This window comes from Excalfactoria chinensis, chromosome 4, assembly GCF_039878825.1.
Source record: "Excalfactoria chinensis isolate bCotChi1 chromosome 4, bCotChi1.hap2, whole genome shotgun sequence".
Lineage (NCBI taxonomy): Eukaryota > Metazoa > Chordata > Aves > Galliformes > Phasianidae > Excalfactoria > Excalfactoria chinensis.
Window position 1 is genome coordinate 17,999,342 of NC_092828.1, and position 19,096 is coordinate 18,018,437.

Below are 19,096 nucleotides of genomic sequence, written 5' to 3' on the forward strand. Positions count from 1 at the left end.
AGTTCCAAGGGGAGTTTTCTGTACAGCCAAGCTGGTCTTCTGCCCTTGTTACTTGACTTATGACACAATGAGATTGCCTACTTCTGTGCTTTTAAGAGATGGTTCTTATAAAGTAATCAGCTGAAGAACTACCTTGATGATGACTGTCAAGTGACTGTAACTAAATAACAGGCAAAGTAGATATGTCCTCGTTTAATGAAAACCATGATCATATGACTGCGATTCATATTCTCTGTTCATCCCATCAGTCTCCTCATTTCTCCTTTGTCCCAAGCCTAACTGTTCCTGATCTGATCACACTTCTTGTTCAGCTACCCAGCAATTTTGTAGTATCAAAAATAATGAAGAATCAAACCTAAATGAGTTTTTTTGTTTTTTCATTTGTTCCCCCCTCCCCCCCCCCCCCCCCCCCCTTTTTTTTTTTTCTTCCCAGAAGAAATTTCTTTTGTTTCCTGTGATAACTGTACAGGAAAAACAACTGTATTCTTCAGTTTTGTAGTCTGTGTCAAAAGGTGTCGGAGTCTCACATATAGAAAACGAAACTTTGACAGGACTCGTGAAGAGAGGAAAACATTTTTCTAGGGAGAAAGATCTGCATCTTTCTCTAAAAGCTATCAGCAAGTCAATGAATTGAAGACTCCCGTTGTGGAGAAGATGGGCAATGAGACCTGTCATTGTGCTTGTCATTGATTTAACTCATTGGAGGTATAGTCTGGGAAGAGAGGCAGCTGTTGGAGAAGAGGTCCAAATAATAAAAAGGTAAATATTTATTAGTATTTGTATCCCTGATTTCAGTTAAGTGTATTTATCACCTATACACTATTATTACTGTGTAAAAAACACAGCCATATCAGCTAGTCATATTCTAAGAATACAATGTCCTTTAAAAGGAATGGGCAGTGAGAATTTTCTCTAATATAACTTTGTTGAGTATTTAGTTTGAATTACACATATGAGGACTGCTCCAAAACTAATGCCTGCTATTTTTTTACATTGGTCCACAGCATCAGAGGGAGATGCTGGTTTGTAATAGTAGAGGGTAAATCTTCCCACCGTTATTCTGAAACATTTTTTTTTCCACTTGAAAAAGCTCATGGGCTGAGATAAAGACAGTTTCATAATTACAAGTTGAATACACAAGAAAAACAAAATAGGGAATTAATTCACCACCTCCCATAAGCAAACATTTCCAGGAAAAGAAGGACTTCATCACATCATAACTCCCTCTCTTTCCCCTTCATTACCACAAACTTTCATTGCTGAACATGGTATCCTGTGGCATAGGATATCTGCTCAGTCCATTTAGGTCAGTTGCCATGTCTGTATTCTCTCTTAACCTCACGTGCGCACCCAGCCTCACCACTGGCAGGGCAGAATGGGAAATAGAAAAGATCTTCAGTCTGTATCAAGTCCCTGACTGCTCAGCAACAGCTAAAACATCGGAGGATTATCAACAGTGTTTTTGTCATAAATCCAAAACACAGCATCATAAGAGATACTGTGAAAAAAATTAAACCTCTCCCAGCCAAAATGAGAACATAAGTGTGGTGATGACACTAACAAAAGAAGAAAAGACTGCCAGTTAATAGAAAAAGTTTAGATACAGTTAAATTTATTGTTATCATCACCACTAAATTCTCCCATGTTGCCATTTAAGCAGAATTTTATGTTCCTCATCTTAATGCCATCTTTGAGCCAGATTTGCTACACCAACCTTGCATTTAAGATCACACAGTTCCTTTTCCGTAAATTTAGAAAAATTATGATCTTGGTCCTCCCTGATGCACTGCTGAACCTTTGTTCATTTATGAGGCTTTCTAAACAAGTCTTCAATTCAACTGTTTCTCTTGCTCTGAGTTACTTGTGAAGGACATTCAGTGGCCTGAAAACAGATTATTTTCTTTCCCTTAAAACCAAGCAAATAAAAAAGCTATAGTCTTTGCTATTTCTAATTGTATTTCAATTTTGTTTCATTTCATATCCATTGAAGAGAAGTTTTGTTGCATTTGATCTTACTGAACTGTGAAATCTTTACATCTTGATAAATTCTGTGTGATTTCTCTTGTAGACAGCAGAAAAAATATATTATTCTTTAAAATGGTTATTCTTTCAGTTTCTCAGAAATCTTTAACAAGAATTAATTTTCTTATATGGAAGTAGATTTTAACATTAGTCTATATAGTTGATATGATGGAATTCAGCATATCCTGAGAAGAAAGAGAATGGGTAAAGATTAGCATGCAGTATAAACCCATAACAAAAACATCACACTGGACATATCAGAAAAACAAAACAAAACAAAACAAAACAACAACAAAAAAGAGGATATTTGAAATGTAATCTAACTAATCCACCAACATATTGCTTTTTAATAGATCCACTACCAGTAATTCATATATTGCATGTCAAGATTCCCTTGAAAAGGCTCAAGTTACAGTATTCCAGCTAGTCAGCAGCTTTGACTGCAGAAATATAGATATATATATATATATATTGTTAGAAAATGTTAATTTGACAAAACCAGGGAAAATATTTTTTTTCTTAAAATACAAAGATCTTAAATTTTCCTTTTAGCAACATTAACAGGAATTAATACCTCATAATGCAGGAAAAGTGAGGAAAATAAAAGCAAACACAGAATGTTCACTCCATGTTTTTGGGTTTTACATTTTTGTTGTATTGTGTCTCATTTTGCTTTGTTTTTTCTTCAACCCTGACTTCCCCAGAGAAAATATAAATCTCAGAATGGAGAAGTACTGGTCATAACAGATTCTGAAAAAATATGAACCAATCTTGACTGTGCCCTTCATTATCCCTTTGAGAGCTATTCCTTACATAGGATTTAGCTTTCTTTCAATGTAGCCATATTATATTTCTCTTTACTTAGTACACAACATTTTCCAAATATAGAAACTAATTAATAGCAATGGATGACAAACTTGGACATGTTCCAAAAAGAAGTTTAAGAGAAATAAAAGAAGCAAGGCATCATTAAAAAAATGACATAACAATCCTAACTCTTTCCCACTCTATATCTCTGCTGAGATGAAGTCCAAATTCAAACTACATACAGAGACGCATTTCAGCATTATTTATGTTTAACAATCAGAATTAAAGGGTGATTCAACCTCATATATGCCAGCAAGCCATCAAGGCATTCTTTTCATCAGATCTTGTTTTAAAGAAAACAAACAAACAAACAAACAAACATTAAAAAATAATTTTTAAAAATATTACCATTTATTTATTTATTTATTTATTTTACAGTGGCATCTACACACTCTCACTTTTGGGACCCATCCCTGAAAATGCATGTCTGTACTATCATCACTATGTCTAGAGGCACAACTTACCTAAGAACATACAGAAGTTAATTAATTGTTGAAAGTGTAGACAGATCTCAGGTTTCCTCAGTGGCAAATGTGTTTTTTAATTAGCATTTTGTTGCATTGCTTGGAAAGGGATAGCAGAGAATGAATGTGAATAATAAATAATTCAAATTCAATATACCATAGAGCATTTATAGTACTGCTACAATCCAGTGAAGACTATTAAAAGTTCATGATTTTTTTAATATTATTTTGATGTTTTTTAATCTTGGTAGGAATTCAAATTCTGTTCATGTGGTTTCAAACCTACTTAAGACAGTAAATAAACCATCTTATGAATTCATATCATATTTCCATTCTGTCTAGCATCTCAGAGCTGTTACTGAGTTCCTACTACTTCTTTTACATTCTTTTGCTTTCTTTTTGATCCCAAAGGAAGGATGTCCAAACATCTAAACAGTAATATCCCTAAATATGTTTATGTACATCTAATCTTATAGTTTTTTGGTGCTTTATTTTATTTTATTTTATATTATTTTATTATTTTATTTTATTTTTTCCCATACTAATAACCCAGTGAACTGGTCTATCACTGACTAATAACCCAGTGAACTGGTCTATCACTGAAAACTATGGGAGTCTTATAATTTCTAGTATTACATCAGTAAAACTGCATTCAAATCATGCTCAGCAAAACTTAGATTCATAACTAAATCTGAGCTCACTTATTTGAAAATCATAATTTGATGGTATCTCCCTATTTACATTGTACAATAAAATTAATATACTGAAACTAAAAGAAATGAAATGGTTTGAGTACCAATAACGTACATGCAGCTAATTCTTATCTGCTATACAGGTGCACCAAGAATTAAATTATTAGCTGGAATTTTTCTGGTATCATTTGTTAGAAAATTCATTTGCAGTATGTGACATCTGGAAATCTGCCTAATTCCTTTAAACCTGTAGTCATTCATTACATACAGTTTGTTTCCTAACAGTGCCTATTCAGTCAGAAATCATAAGTTTACTTTCCTCAAGAGAAACGAGATGCATATTTCTTTACTCACTCTTAGTCAAAGCTGTCTGACTTTACTCAGATAGAATTTTCTGAAGGGTTCTTTCCTCCCTCCCCTTCTATCATACAGACTCTGTCCTTAAGAAGTGAGGTTTGATTTTTATTTTTATTTTTTCCCTACATAATACAATTGATTTCTGTCATTGCATCTGTTATTAATTATTTTCTTCCTACAGTCCAGCACATTCAAGATCTGCCTGCTGCTTGTTAAGTGAAAAATCCATTTGTTTAATAACTGGTAAATCAAATTAAGGAAAAAGGAAACAGAATTACATTTGTGATCTCTATGACTCACTTCAGTTCTAATTACTCAGTGCAGTTCAGCCTTTATGTTCATTTAGGTTATTCAGAGTTATACAGGGAAACAGAAGTACCAGATACATATCTCGTATACACCCAAGTGAATGCAACTTTATTTTCATTAACAAAGGTCTACAAGTTCTAGTTTTAATGATTACCATCCATTATTACCATCCATTTTTACCCATTTATTCATTTATTTCTCAAAGAAAGTTAAAAGGACATGTTCTTTAGCTCAGGAAAAAAAAACAAACAAACAAACAAAAAAAAACATGTGCACTTTTAATTTTTAATTTTTCAGAATCCAGCTGTAATGTTTAATTTCAAATTAAACATGAACAACCTCAAGGAGAAAGTATGTTTATATACATTATTCACATATATTTCCATGATTACAGAAAGGTTCTACGTCACTGAAAATTTCTGAGCTGCCTGTAAGGCGGAATTGTATTCAGTTTCTGCTCTCTGGTGATGATACTGTCCAACATCCTGTTAAAAGCTGCACTAATATTAAACTTAGATCTAGTTTCTTGCGGCCATATCCAATTGAGTCTTGAAAATGTATTCACCAGTCTCTCTGGACAACCTTCCTCAGTACTTCACCATCAACACTGTGAAGTGCTTTTTCCTTTTTATCATTTTTTTTCTTGTACTTTTGCCATGTACTTCAGTGTCTAGCTCTGTCTTTTTAAAGCGTCTTCTCACAGCATCCTGGAATACTGTGATAAGTTACTCTCCTTAGTTTTGGTTCTTGCAGGATAAACAGCTCTTCAGCTTCTTCTTACATGTGATTCAGACGCCTGACAAGATTAGTGGTGTTCCATGTTTAAATTACTTGTAGTGGGAGATCCAAAACTAAACAGTGTTTCAAGTTTGTCCCAACAAATGCTGAGTAAAGGGGAAAAAAAAAAAACATTTCCCTTCAGCAGTTAGTTATCTTCCTGTTAATACATTCCAGCAGGCAATTATGTTAAGAATACATTGCTACTTCTTGTCCATTAGGGCATACAGAGCTGCTTTCTAGCCACTCTGTATTAATGCATAGAGCTGTTCTGTCTCATATGTAAGATTACAGAATCACACAGAATGACCTGGGTTGGAAGAAACCTCAAGGATCATGAAGTTCCAAACCCCCTGCCTGGCTTATCCATCGAGTGGTCCTCCCATCAAATCCACATGCCTCCAATTTGGAGATGAGGATGTGGTGGGGCACCATGTCAAATGCCTTGCTCAAGTCCAGGTAAATGTCATCGGTCACCTTCCCTTTGTCAACCAGTGCCGTCACTCCATCATAGAAGGCTACAAGATTGGTTAAGCATGACCCTCCCTTGGTGAAGCCGTGCTGGCTGTCTCGGATCACATGCTCATTCCTCATGTGATCCAGCATGTTGTCAAGGAGGATCTGTGCCATGATCTTCCTGAGCACTGAGGTGAGACTCACTGGCCTGTAGTTCCTTGGGTCCTCCCTGCTCCCCTTCTTGTATATAGGAGTGACGTGACCCTTCCTTCAGTCATCTGGGACCTCACCTGACAGCCACAGCTTCTCAAATATGATGGAAAGTGGCTCGGCAACCACCTCAGCCAGCTCCTTCAGGACCCTGGGATGCACACCATCCAGCCCCATAGACTTGTACTCATTCAGTCTCAAGAGGCGCTGTCGGACTTGCTCAGCCCTTACAGTGGGGAGGGATTTACCTCCCCGGTCCACACATAAAGGGTTGGGGATGCAGGGCTCAGGGATGTGAAAAAGACTAGAATCCTGGCCACCAGTGAAGACTGAGGCAAAGAACTCATTCAGTACCTCAGCTTTCTCTTCATCTGTTGAAGCCAATTCTATTTTTACAACCATTGTCCACTCTGAAATTAATACAGAAATTTTATAACAATGATGACAATGGTGTCTGAGGGTGCAAAATTTAATTAGACAACAAAATTATGCATCAAATGAAACAAAACCTAGAGTTTAAATTCTATACTGAAGGAAGTTATAATATGGACAATTAGGGCTAATTTATCCAAACAACCGTCAGACACCTCATAACTGAAATTAGTAAGAGCTTTTCCGATTAATTCGAGATCCATTTGGTATTCAAAACCTGAATGAAACAAATTAAAATCTTCATATTTTACACTTTATTTTTCTTAATGAATCTCAGAAGTTAATTACAACCCATCAGGTCAAAGGGGAAAGTGATTTTTAAACAAAAATATTAAGAAACTACCGTAGCTTTACATGTTAAGGAAATATCTAAGCACTTTGGGGAAAGAACATTTCATCTGATGAGAAAGAGAGCAAGTCAAAAAGTCAGATCAAGCAGACAAAAAGCTTAATTTAACACCATATCTGAAATGAGAAATGCCAACAAGTTTATCATGAAAAGAAAACACCTGCAGAAGGCTTTTTGAATACAAGTCAATTTACTTAATGGTAGTGATTTGTCCATGTGAGTTTCACGAGTTTTTTCCTCATTATCTCTAAACTGAAAGATTATTTCTCCAATTGCTAAATTGGAAATTATAGATTCTGAATTTTCAGTTTATGATAATCTCCCATCAAAAAAACAAACAATCCACAAACAGTGAAATCATTATCTAGTTTTGCATAAGTATGGTGAGTATCCTTGCTTCTGAAAGTATAAATGGGGAAAGAAAATCATAATCCCTTTCCAGACTAGACAAAGTAGATTTCTTCTTATATTTAAAATGATTTGTTCCCTCAGTTACAGAGATAGGTACATCAAAGGAGGCTGAGGTGCTCAGGAACGTAAGAGAGGGTGTAAAATATTTTAAAGTTTTTGTTTTTGTGGTTGTTTTTTGTTTGCTTGTTTGTTTGCTTGCTTGTTTTAATGTTGCATCTTATTTACAGTTCTTCTTAATGAAATTTTAGTAAGACGTCTATACTAGACCTATTTCTTCTGGGAATTATTGATCTTTTCCTCCAAAGAGTTAAAATAATTTGGAAGCAGAAATTGCAGTTTTTGCTACCACCTCCACCAAACATTTGTTTATTGCTTGCAAGAAGAAAACATTTCATTTCAGTACTGAACAATATCTAAAGTCTCTTCATCAAATATTTTTATTTCATTCTCTCCATTTCAAGAAATATTTTTATCCTGTAACCAATAAAAAAATTTGTTACAGATCTCATTCATATTTCTACGATGAAAATACATTTCAAGCCCTTACTACTTTTTAACATTACTTTTTAACAGTACTTTTTAACATTTTCTTTAACTTTCTCCAAATTTATTAATTACATAACCTTGTATCTGAGTATATCCTTGTCAGTTTGTTTCTGCAAATAGAATGTAATCTTCAGCAATTTATACAGTGTTTACGTTTTTTAATTTTGGACATAATGATAATGTACAGATGGCATGAAAGATGTAAAAAAAAAAAAAAAAAAAAAAAGAAATTAAAAAGAATATTTACTTAATTCGTAACATATTTAAGTCATTCCATGAAATGTGTGCTGTGAAAAAAATGTAGGGAATAATCAATAACATATTTTGAATATGAATTAAAAGGTCTGTTATCAAATAGTAGGTGGTTATACAGATATTTAAAATAGTGTTTTATTACAATTATATATTAAAATTGATAACATGACACATATTTAGTCTGCAAATGGCTCTCAAAGTAAAGAGGATTTGCACATTTTAAGATGAAAAAACTTTGTATCATAGAACTTCTGTTTATATAGACATTCACCACCAAACATGTACAATGGAAAATGCCAATAGCTTTTGCATATTTTCTGTCTCTAATTATACCAGCTTCCTGATGAGATTAGTTTCAGTGTGTTACATATGAGCATTTTCATAATGATTTTAAAAAACTGGCACCATAGATAATTTGTTTATACAGAAAATTCAAGTCCACTCTTTGTATGTGCACAAAATTAAGTAAAAGACATATGCCACAATATGTAGAGAATAATCAATACAAAGTATACATGAAAAGGGAAGAACACAATCCTTATATAACTACATTTAGATAAACAATGGCTTTGACCATAGCTGTTCTTAGCATTTCACTTTTGCAAATAGTCTGATGGAAGGCTTTCCAAAGCCATTTTTTCATTATAATCTTGTTTCAATGAGGGAAAAAAAAAAAAAAAAAAAAAAAAAAAAAAAAAAAAAAAAAAGTGTCCATACATTTCTCCAAGTCCTACTCATAAGCCTGTTAATAAGGATCTTTTTTACAACTGAGGGTACAAATCATTTTAAATATTTTTATAAACAAATATTTTTGACTTTTGATTTCCTACTATAAGAATAGTACCACGAGTATAAAACCAATGTTTTATCACTGATGTCAGTGGAAACAGAACCAACATACTATATTTAGAGACAACCTAGGTATTTTATCATTTGTTACATAGATCATTCATAAAGAAGTGCCTTCAAGAGGCCATTTATGCATTTAAAAGTCTGAATGTTGCAATTTCAGCGCTGAACAGAAACAAGACTGTCCTTTTGTTTTCCAGAGAGCATGTAAGAAGGATATGAAGTTCTTAGTGTCTGAAAGAGGTCTATGAAGGATTTAGAGGGCAAGATGTATAGACTGAAGATGTATTTAGACTGAAGGATTTAGAGGGCAAGATGTATGAGTAGTTGAAGTCACCCCCAAGAAGAATAGCCTGAGAGGAAGCCTCATGGTGCCCTACCACTTCCTTCAGAAGGGAGTAGAGGGACAAGCTCTCTTCTTTGCTCTTTGGTGAGAGACAAAACCCAGGAAAACATCACGGAGCTGCCTCATGGTACAGTCATGTTGTTAGGAAAAGATTCTTCACCAGAGGGTGGTGGGGCACTGCAACAGGCTCCCCAGGCCAATGGTTACAGCCCCAAGACACAGCAGTTCAGGAAGTACATGGACTCAGAAAACTAAATTTTAGTTATTCTTGTGTGGAGCCAGGAACTGCACTCAGTGGTTCTAGTGAGTCTCCTCCAACTCAGGACACTGTATGATTCCAAATTATTCAGAGGTCCCTGACTCATCTACCATGAAAAAGTCCAACATGAACTCTTCCACACTTCCCTTTCTCCAAAGAAAAAAGATCATGAGCATTTTTTTTTTTTCTTTTAAATAAATTGGAACAGTTTCACAGAAGAAACTAAAGAAGATTCAACATAAGATGATTTATTGAGATGCCTCCCAGACTGAAGAAAAATGAAAAATAAGGTCTGAGGAACTCAGAAGGGCTTAGATATGAGCTAGGGCTTAGATATGAGCTAGGGCTCAGCACCAGGAGTTCTCTTGTGCTGTAATACATCCTCAGACATCTTAAAGCCTCAAGATAAAGATAATCTTGTTATTCAAAATATTTGCAGTGATAAACAGCTCCTAAAAGATATTTATGTACTTCACTTTCAATAAAATTATTATCTTTGTGAATCTGTATTTTAACATAACCCAGCAGATCAGACATCAAAACATCTAAATTGTTTTAGAGGAATTAGAAAGGCAAAGAGGTAGTGAGGGTCTTGTAAGTAGCTAGTCCTTACTCTTTTCCATTGATAACAAAAAGAAACAACAAAAACCTCCCTTTCCATTTCCCAGTATTAGATTTAATATATTAAGTCTGTGAATGGAAACCATCCAGAAGAGGTAGATGACAGCAGTGAATTGCAAAATACCCTGTGTTATCTGTGAACTGCAAAATGCCCCTGCAGGAAAAGCACTGCACTGGGGCTTCAGAGAGGCAAGATTATATGAAAAGAAAAAGACTATAAAATATGATAGGCAGGGCTGGCTGTAGGCACTTTTGGTTGCCAAGGATGCTTGCAATGTTCAGAGTGTTCCCAAGGGAACATTTTAGTCACTCGTTTAACATAAGCTGTGGATAGAGAGTGATGGGTAAAAGTGACAAAGCTGTGCTATCAGGGAATTTGTTCACTGACATATAACAACATACCTCCTGACTCTGCCAGTTGTCTGTCCTCTACAGTTTAATAAAAGTCTAAATAGAGCTTACTTAACATTATATTCTTTTAGTTTTATTTACAATATGAAACCTCGTATGATTTAAAGTCAGACCACTGTTTTATTCATACTATTATTGAATCAATTTGCTTTTTTAAAGAAAATGACTATTTTAAAAAAATGCATTCTGTTCTATTAACAGCTTCCAATGTGGTTTAGTAGTAAACAGAAATAGTCTGTACAGATGACAGTATTCTTTTGGAAATATTTTACCTATTTATCAGTGTGTTATTAATTCTTTAAGAATAAATAAACGGTAAACTTTTTTTGTAATTTCCAGTAGGACACAGCATGATTGTTGTATTATTGTATAACTAATGTTGGTGGCTTCATTGAAAAGCAGTATTTTCAAGTTAAGAACTTATCCAATGTTGTTATTTTGCATTTTGTTGTAGAATGAGAATAAATAGGAGGCATTATTTTCAGAGCAATCTATGTATTTTCATATTGCCCCTAAATCAACTAATATCTTCTGAAATAAACACAATTTTGTGGAATGTGTAGAACTGCTTGAATTTCTTACACATACCCATTACAAAGCATGAAGCAGCTTCTGGAGGAAATTTGTAATAACTCATAATTTTCACACTGGAGAATACTTCTAGAACAGTTGTAGTTGTAAGTCTCATTAATCAAAACTAACTCTCTCACAACAGGGATCCTCTTCTGTTAGTTATTATTCTAAGTGTTATATAATAACAAATAAGAAATATAAGTTCACTATAGAACTAGAAGGAGGCATCCTTGGAGAAGACCTCTAGTGACCATGCTGTCAATTGTTCACTGAAGTAAGAGTACTTATATTATAATTTGAAAGCGTTTAATTAACTTTCACTTAAATCCCTTCTATTTAAAGATAATCATGTATTTCCACGTAGCCTATTCCACTGTGCACCAACATACCAAATAGACTATTTTTTCATACTATTGCAATGAAAAACTGTCATCAATAAACAGAATACTTTTATCTTTTCATTAAGACTTCACATTTGAAATAGCAACTTACATTTTGGGAGGATATTACTATATATCTCGCTCTCTTAATCTGTACGCTACCCTTTTTTTCAAACTTTTCCTCTTGACCACAATTGCACAATAAATAAATAAATGAATGAATAAATAAAATAAAGTTTACTGGTATAAATAAGGTACCTTTGCTTTTCTCATTAGTACTGTGCTCTGTTTTACTGGAATTTCCAAGTGAAACAGGATCTTAATCACTGTATATCGAATTGTACTATCTGAAGCAAAAAAATATGCAGTGTGACCAACATAAATCAAATGTCCTATTTAAGTAGCATCACCAATCAAAAAGAAACAGAAATGCTTTCTTCTACATGTTACACAAATGCTTCTCAAATGTAAGCAAATCTTGGAATACAAGTGCCTTTTTTTGCCATAGCAACACATAAAATCTTGTTTAATTTGTGGCTCCACCACAGTCTTCCTTTATTTTTGGCAGCTTGAATATCTAGACAGATCATTTATTTTCATATTTGTACACATTTTATTTATCCTTCCTAATTGTAACATTTTATATTTTGCTTTTATTGGTAACTGCAGATCAGTTTTCTATTTTCTCAAGATCACAATGAATTGTGATCTTCCAAAGCACTTATAAATCCCCTTTTATTTAGATACCATCTGTACATATTACTGTATGTCAACATGTAATTCACTAATGAAAATATTATACATAATCAGTCATAGAACAAACTCTGAAATGACTTCACTTTAAATTCTTGAAATATTTCCAATACACAGAGAATAAATGAAAAATTCTGAGTGTAGGTTTTCATCCACCTGTACACCACATTTATACAAATAAAATATGAAGAATATTTCCCAAGGATGTTTGTGAGAATATTTCTGAGTCCCCAAACCCTCACTATGAACTCAGGAAATAGATAGTGTATGATTTTCCCTCATTCACTATCCTGTTATCATTACAGATAAGGAAATTGGATTGGTGTGACATACTATGTTCTTGACAAACCAACAGTAAATGCATTTTGCCGTTTCAATGTCTTCTAGATATTTAACTACACAGCCCTTGTGAAAAGAACAGTTGTGTTATTATTCCATGGGGATTTCTTAATCTTTCCCTTTTTCTTTAGCTTTTTAGTATCCTTTCATTCAGAAGTTGTCCAGCATGGTCAGAGGTTCAGACTATTTCAACATTTTTAATGTAGTACTGTTTTCTTCAGTTTCTCAGTTAATCAAACACTGCTGGCTTGAAGGAAAATATACTTCAATGTGTTTCCATATTCAGGCATATAATACTATTTCTGTGATAGGACCAGCATTATTATGTGTTTGAACACAGTGAATTCTGTGAAGACTGAAGCAGTTCCTACTTTCTTCATTTAAATCATGTTGTTTTGTTTTGTTTTTTTCTTATTCCCAAAAGCAATTAACCCATATATATCACTTTGCTGTATAATACCTATGCAAAAATTTCCTTTTATCTTCTTCTTCCATTGCAATAAGATTTGTTTTGTCCTTTCGTCTTTTTACTTTTATCCCTTCTTCGTGGAGGTACATTACATAATGAAGGCTATCCACTAAGGAACAATGAGTTATAAAGAGTCACATGCTGCAAATGTAATGAAAGCCACACTATTTAACTAGACTTACTATTTGAGTTCAATGATGGAAGATGCATCTGTGAGAACAAAGAATAGCTTAAAGGAGAATGGAAAAAAAATCACAGTAACTGACAGAGGAAACAACAGCCGAGAAAATATCTATTATCTACAGTGTCAAGCACAATTCTGAAATCTTATTACTCCTCTGTTGTGTGGAAATATTTGTAAAACTAAGCAGCAAATATTAGTAAGTCACTTTTACTGATCTTCTATGCAACTAATGAACTTACACTACTACTATATTCTTTTAAGGAACATATGTTACTGTGATGGATAGAAAGCTTCCAAACCTGAATAATAACATGGTGACTATATTAAATTGCATAGGCATGTATAGTCTTGTTCTGCTCATGCCCATGTTTCATGTGTGAAATCATAGCAATAAAGTTGGGTGTATTTGCTCAGTGCTTTGTCAACTCCTCATTGCTCTTGAACTGCAAAACAAATGGAGCTTGCACACATGTGTATAGACATAGACACTTAAAATAGTTAAGAACTCTTTGTTTCTTGTGACTTTTCACAAATATTTTTCAGTTACTAATTATGTTATCCATAAACACTGTCTTAGAAGGATTCTTATTACCATTGTAAAAATAAATAAATAAATAAATAATCATATATTAATGGTTTTACTACCAACATTAATATCTTCTTCACAGTAAATGCTTTGACCGATCAAGAACAGACAGACAGCATGATGCAAATTCAGGAATATGGTATGTTGGCTTGGGTTTCATGTAATTCAGCATTTATTAATTTAATATATGTTTTACATGCAAAAATTCTTGAAATGTGGTAGAAGAATATTTAGTCTTAGTAATGAAAAACAATTGGCCTGGAAACTAATGTTTTCATTTTGGTGAATTGTGATTTCTCCTGCAAATATGTAACTGCTAGACCACTTCATCTCAGAGCTTAGCAAAACTGAAATCATTATGTTATAATTTGCCTGCTCCCATTTAAACAGATTTTAGCGAGGGAGAAATATTGGTGAAATATTCTTTGTTCATACTACAATGTATAATAAAATGCCCATATGCTATTTTCTCTCCCATGTGAATCTTAATCTACACAATCTCAGCACATTGCCCTTCTCAAAGAGGAGTCAGTGCATTTTGCACTTCAACAGTCCTCCCATATGGGAGGTTCTAAAGCTTTAGAAAGCCAAATATGTTATTCTGTCTAGTATATTCCATGTGACTTTATGGCCTTGGTATTATATATATATGTATAGGAAATATATACATATACACATACATACAATTTTAAAGATGTAGAAGGGTTTAACTACTTGCATTTTTCAACTGAAAAACAAACAAACTAACTAACTAACTAACTAACAAAAACCCCATACAATTATTATTCCTTTTGAAGTTAGTCATATGTAGGAATGCTGATTTCTAATACCAGATAGACAGAAAAAAATGTTTTGATTTTACACAAAAATAGCATTAGACATACAGTGGAAAATACACATAGCATTTTTTCCCTTAATCAGTTTCACTAGAACATAAATGCCTGTGTTCCCCAAGAAAACTACTTCAGTTATCAGCTGGACTTGATACTGCTTTTGCTCATATTGCTGTTTACAACTGTTGATATTGTTGGCTACTGGCATGAGCACATGATGGTGCGCAATACAAAATGTATTCTCCTTCCCCTGTGCTGAACAAACATACAAGAGTTAGGCAATTCTGAATGTTCAGAGTTGCTATGGCTTTGCAGAGGTTTCAATTTCAGCAGAAGGTGAATGCACTGTGAAAAGTCATGAAGGAGAAGAAAAGCACATACAGATTCTGAACTTTTATACCAGTTTTTCTTTGTATTACTTGGGAAAAAATATAGGGAAGATTAAGTTATTTTACTCCAATGCATAACGTTTTTCAATTGAATAGTAAAAATACAAATAAAGAAATCTAGACTAGCATTTTTTGGGGTGAGGGTGTATTTCTTGTTTTATTGCTTGATTGTTTGTTATTTTGTTTGTTTTTATTTTTTTGTTTTTTAATATGACTTTAATCTTCCCTGCAAATTAACTGTTTTTCTAATCATAAAGCTGTAATATCTACAAATGCTCAGGCAGTAACAATGCATGGCCAATTAAACTTTTTGATGGTATTCTCTTGTTGCTTTGAGAATAGAAGGGCTATTAAATTGCTATTTATTTTCTAAACAATTCAAATTGGAAAAGAGAGGCTTGATTAAATATGAGGTTAGTCTCAAAAAAAAAAAAAAAAAAAAAACAAAAAACAAAAACAACCAAAAAACATTAACATTGCACTTATAGTGTACTTTTTATAATGAAGTTGTTCTGTTTTATGAAACCACAAAGAGTCTGGCAAATGCTGCAACTATATTGGAAAAAAAAAAAAAAAAAAAAAAAAAAAAAAAAAAAAAAAAGAGTTATAAAATAGAATTGTGTTTCCACTATTGTAATGTTGTATGCAATTATTCACTGGAGCTTTTAAATAATTTATCTCAAGTGAGTCTTCAGCCTATACTTGCTCTAGTTCAGTTGTCCTAATGAATACATTTGTTAAATTATTTTCTGGCAAGACAGTAAGTCTAGAAACAGAACTAGAGGGCACTTTGAACTACAAAATGGCTCTGGAAACCAGAAACCAGAAACCATAGTTCAGTCACAGTATTCAATCAAAATATTTATAATTTTATGTCTCACTTCCCAGACAGGAATATTATTATTTTTGCAGGTTATATGTCATTAATAGTTAAAGCAAAACATTGTTAAACTGATTTCATTACACACTTCCACATATATGTATAGAAAAGTGCAGAATAAATTTTCTAAATTCAGTGTGACTTCACAATTTGCAAAAATGCAGCTGCTCACTGACTAGATGACTTAGGTGATGTATTAGACAAGTTGTCTGGGTCACAAGACCTTACGTTTGTGACTCTTGCATTTTATCATTTCATACCTAAATACTTTACTAAGGAAGCCAAAACCAGGTACAGGTTTTACATGTATAGTAATTTACATATATATTTACATATACATTACATATGTTTTACGTTCATGTTTCTTGATTGACAATTATATATAATTGCTTCTTTAAATCAAAGCATTCAGTGAGGAATAATTATTATTTTATTATTTTTTTTAAATGAAATTTGAATGATAGGAAAAATGTACTGGAATTAAACAGAAAAAAAGGCAAAAGGAGAAGTTTAATGTTTACATGTCAAAGGGCTGCAGCAGTTCTATCTATGCCTGTGAATGTCCCCTGTTTCAGTTTGAACTGTATCAAAAGAAAATATATGATTGTGATATTATTTATGTAAGCCCTATTTTTTAAGGAACATGTTGCTTCATATGGCAGAAATTCATTTTATTTAAAGAAGTAGGACTAGCAATACTATAATATTAAATAAAAGTTTAGATAAATAAGATTTTAGATCAATAAGACTTGGATAAGTAGGACTTTTATGATAGAACACCTACACCTTAACTTCCTTTTCTCCTTATCTAGACATAGCATCTAACAGTACACATAAAATGTATTTTAGAATTTTACTGAATTTAAAATTCAGAAAGGAATTTACACACACAGAGAAATACTCTGATATCTATTCTCCCCTTCTCAATTGCTTGAGATTAATTTTGTATGAAGAATCCTTAATAGCAATGAATTAATTGACAAAACAAGCCATTCGTACATGAGGCATCAATATATAATTGACTGAACGATTACAAAAACAGAAAAATATCAGATGATAGAATAGTTTAAAAGTACTTGCAGAAAGCTTTCTTTAACCATCATGAAATCCTAATATAAGCAGAAAGAATAATACAAAAAAAATCTTTGAGATATCAGTATAGAACAAAAAACAACTACTGATTTTCCTAATCCTGTACTCAAAATCTCTATGAGAAAAGAAAAAACAAAAAAACAAAACAAAAAAAAATAGTTTTAAGTTTGACTCTTCTTTCTTCACCTTATAAAAGGAAATGAGGATATTTCAACCACTAGTAACAATATACCTTAAGATTTTGAAATTCCTTGACTTGATGCATCCTTCTTGGGATGACCTGTTGTTACAGCCCATTAGAAAAGAACATTGTGTTTCCTTGCACAATACAGCATGCTGACACAACAGTGAGAAATATATAAGTCTGATGACCCCTCAGAATGAAGAATTTTGAAAAGCTGCAGCTCACTGAAAACCAGGATTTAAACAGAACTTCATTTTATTAGTTTTGTTTTTTGTTTTGATTTGTTTTTGTATGATATTTAATATAGATTAAACATGCTACATGAATTTCCAACATTTCTTCTCAAATGGTTGCTCTTCACTTCAGACAATAACTAATGAAACTATTCAATTCATACTTATATTAATTTTTGACTGACAGAATTGTGAAATCATAGGACAGCTTGTGTTTGAAGAGGCCTTCAAGACTAACCAGTTTCACCCTCCCGCTATCTATGGTCAGGATTGCCAACCACCAGAACAGGCTGCCCAAGGCCATATCCAATCTGGCATTGAATACCTCCAGAAATGGAACATCCAAAGCTTCTCTGGGGAGCCTGTGCCAGTGTCTCACCACTCTCTTAGTAAAATATTTCCTCCTAAGAACTATTGCAAATGTGTTTCTACAGTATGCTATCTTCAAAGAAATACGCTATAAACGCTTTTCAATATATAGAAAATATCAGTGTTAATCATTAGCAGTGTTACCACGATCTTTATGTTTGATCAAATACTGTTTTTTATTCCTGTTAATTCTGTGACAGTCCAGTGTAACTGTGTTTCTAGACTTACAAGCTACGTGACGCACAAGACTATATTGCAACATATCACCAAGTTGCTTTACCAATTAATGTTCTTCAGTGCACAAACTGACAAGTAGATGTACATGCATAGACATTATTCTGTAATAATGTGCTAAACAAATACTGAATTTGAAATGCAAATTTCCATATATATATATATATATATATATATTTTTTTTTTTACTTTGAACTTCTGTACTTTGTATAAAGACATTCAAGGGATTGCAGCAACTGACTCTCAGAATCCTGAAATCTTCTAGCTGCCTCTATGGGGAAGTACCCAAGAAGATGACATAAAAACATCACTGTCTTGCACAGCAGAGAAAGGAAGAAAGTTTATGGCATGTGAAAAAAGGCTAAATCTGGTGAGGAAGTCAAAGACAATATGAAGGGCTTCTTCAAGAACACTGAAAGCAAAAGGAAGACTATGGAAAATGTGTGCCTGCTGCTCAATGTTGTGAGCACCCTGGTCATGAAGGATGCTGAGAACCTACAGTTACTGAGCACCTTTTCTGTTTCAATCACTACTGCTAAGACTGCCCCTTAGGGATCCCAAACCCTGGAAATATGAGAGAGAGTTGGGGGAATGGAAGAATTCCTCCTGGTTGAGGAGGATCTGGTAAGACAAACTTGATATACACAAACCTATGTTTACAGACAAACATACTAATGAGTGCTATGGGAGATGGCAGAAACAATTGCTGAATCACTCCTGAAAGTTCACAGGAAACAGTAGAGGTTCCTGAAGACCAGAGGAAAGTCAATATCACTCTAGTCTTCATAAAATGACAAGAAGGAGGACCCAGGAAATTACAGGACAGTCAGCTTCACCTCTGTCACTGGGAAGTAGAAGGAACAGCTTATCCTGAATGTCATCTGCAAGCAAGTGGAAGAAAACATTATCAGGACTAGTCAGCATGGATTCACTAAGGAGAAGTCATGCTTAACCATTCTGGTAGT